Source organism: Populus alba, chromosome 3, assembly GCF_005239225.2.
Source record: "Populus alba chromosome 3, ASM523922v2, whole genome shotgun sequence".
NCBI lineage: Eukaryota > Viridiplantae > Streptophyta > Magnoliopsida > Malpighiales > Salicaceae > Populus > Populus alba.
The window spans coordinates 3,836,614-3,839,251 of record NC_133286.1 but is presented as its reverse complement, the minus strand read 5'-3'; the positions used below and the strand labels follow the sequence as shown (position 1 = coordinate 3,839,251).

Below are 2,638 nucleotides of genomic sequence, written 5' to 3'. Positions count from 1 at the left end.
TCGTTAAGCTTTTCAAACGATTCTAGTCTTTGCAAAAAAGAAAGATTCCCGAGTCCACACTATTTCACATCCACCTGGCTCACTTTAAATGCTCACTTAGCCCTCTTCATTTGAAGCATAAACAAATTAAAAAATAGCAAGGCAATTATTCGAAGTTTCTCCCTGTCAACAAAATGAGTGTAGTGCTTAATCATTCTGGTTCAGTGAGTGAAGAAATGTCGAATAGCTCGGAAAACCAAGTGGAATCACTTCCACAGAGCATTGAAGAAAAGCATCAAGAGCTGGTAGTCAGGCATGTCCCCATCGTATCATCATTCAATGAACGTATTCGACCTCTGCTTGATGCGGTTGACAAGCTTAGGCATCTCCAGGTCATGAAAGAAGGCAATACAACTCCCCACCATTGTTTGTTGTTGGTGATCAATCTTCAGGGAAATCTAGTGTTCTTGAATCACTAGCTGGTATCAGCCTCCCTCGTGGCCAGGGCATCTGCACCAGAGTACCTCTCATAATGAGGTTGCAACATCACACAGCTCCAGAACCAGAGCTTTCCTTGGAGTTCAATGGCAAAACAGTACCTACCAGTGAAGCCAAAATCGCCCATGCCATAATTCTTGCCACTGATGAGATTGCAGGCAATGCTAAGGGCATATTTCAAAACACGCCATTGACTCTGGTAGTGAAAAAGAATGGCGTTCCAGACCTTACAATGGTTGATCTCCCTGGAATCACTAGAGTTCCTGTCCACGGTCAGCCTGAAAACATCTATGAGCAGATAGCGGATATCATTATGGAGTACATAAGGCCTGAAGAGAGTATTTATCCTTAATGTTTTGTCTGCAACTGTTGATTTTACCACTTGTGAATCTATTAGGATGTCACAGAAAGTGGATAAGAATGGTGAGAGAACTCTTGCCGCGGTCACCAAAGCAGACAGAGCTCCAGAAGGACTGCTTGAGAAGGTTAAAGCTGATGATGTGAATATAGGTCTGGGTTATGTCTGTGTGAGAAATCGTATTGGTGATGAATCTTACAAGGAAGCACGCAAGGAAGAAGCTGACTTGTTTTGAAACTCATCCTCTTCTATCCAAGATTGAAAATCCATGGTGGGCATCCCAGTTCTGGCTCAAAAACTGGTTCAAATTCAAGCAACTATTATAGCAAGATGCTTGCCAGAGATAGTGAGGAAGATTAATGACAAGCTGAATGCAAGTATCTCGGAATTGAACAGGATGCCTAAGATTTTGTCCTCGGTTGGTGAAGCCCTGACAAACTTTCATGGGCATTGTTGGATCCGCCAAAGAGTCGCTAAACAAGATCATTGTGAGAGGAGAGTATGATGAGTATCCAGAAGATAAAAATATGCATTGCCCTGCCAGATTGGTTTGAAATGCTCAACCAATACTCAGGTGAACTTCGTAAGTGCTCTGAAAATGACCTTACAGGGAACTTTTTGATGGATGAGATTCAGGTTTTGGAGGAAGCCAAAAGGGATTCAATTGCCAAATTTCCTTCCCCGCACCACCTTCCTTGCTATTCTGCAGAAAAAAGGTTGGAAAGGTATCCCACATACCAGTTGCCTTTGTTGAGAAAGTGTGGACGTACATTGAAGTGTGGTCATATCTGTTTTGATGCATTACTCGGAAAACTACCACCAGCTTCAGCTCTCCACTCGACGAGCAGGCCACAGTCTCATAGCAAGAATGAAAGAGCATTCTAGAAATTGGGTCACAGAGATTGTTCAAATGGAGAAACTGACAGATTATACAAGCAATCCTGAATACATGAATGAGTGGAGCAAGCTCATGGCTCAACAGCATGATTTCACGCGTGATGTCCTGGAAAAAGGGTACATTTCTACCTTCAAGATTGAAGGTTTGGGAGAGGTTCCAATTGCAGGTCTCAGGGGGTATGAGGAGCATGTTTTGCTTCAAGCTTTCGACTTGAAAATGAGAATGACTGCTTACTGGAAAATTGTTTTAAGGAGGTTGGTTGATTTTATGGCTCTGCATTTGCAGTTCTGTGTTCGAAATCTTGTGAACAAGGAAATGGAAGAGGAGATCGTCCAGGAGCTTGTCGGTAGACATGATGGTGCGATAGAAAAAATGTTAGAGGAATCTCCAGCGGTAGCTGCTAAGCGTGAGAAGCTGAATGTGAGCATCAAGTTGCTGAGGGAGTCCAACAATGTCCTGGCAAACATCATGGACAAAATTGCTTCAAATGTCTAGTTTGAGTACTGTCTATCTATCTATTTATCTATACCTATCTATGCTCGTTTGGCTTTTCTTTTCTTGTTTCTAAGATTAATGGCACGAAGGAGTTTGTGTCAATCTATCTTGTTTTCCTTGTGTTTGTTCTAATATTAGTTTGAAGATGTTTTCTATTTGTGATTCTGGTTTGCTAAATTCCCAGCAGCTTTCTTTCACTAGTTCCAGTGTCCGTGCTACCCTCCTTGCCGGATCAAAAATCAATTCAATTACTTTGAAAGCGTGATAAAGAAATATAATCTCGCAACATAATATGTTATTTAACATCTTTATTTAATTATGTGTCAATATATTTTTTAAACAATTAAATTGAAACAAAATAATTTGTTATTTAACATTACTAGTATTTAACTCAAAGTTCATATTCTTGC

The 2,638-nt window shown here is 40.9% G+C and overlaps 1 pseudogene; it reads left to right on the top strand.

Annotated features, from left to right (window-relative positions):
* The first annotated feature begins 132 nt into the window (after window positions 1-132).
* LOC118057955 (dynamin-related protein 4C-like) lies at window positions 133-2,428 on the top strand (annotated as a pseudogene).
* Window positions 2,429-2,638: the final 210 nt, after the last annotated feature.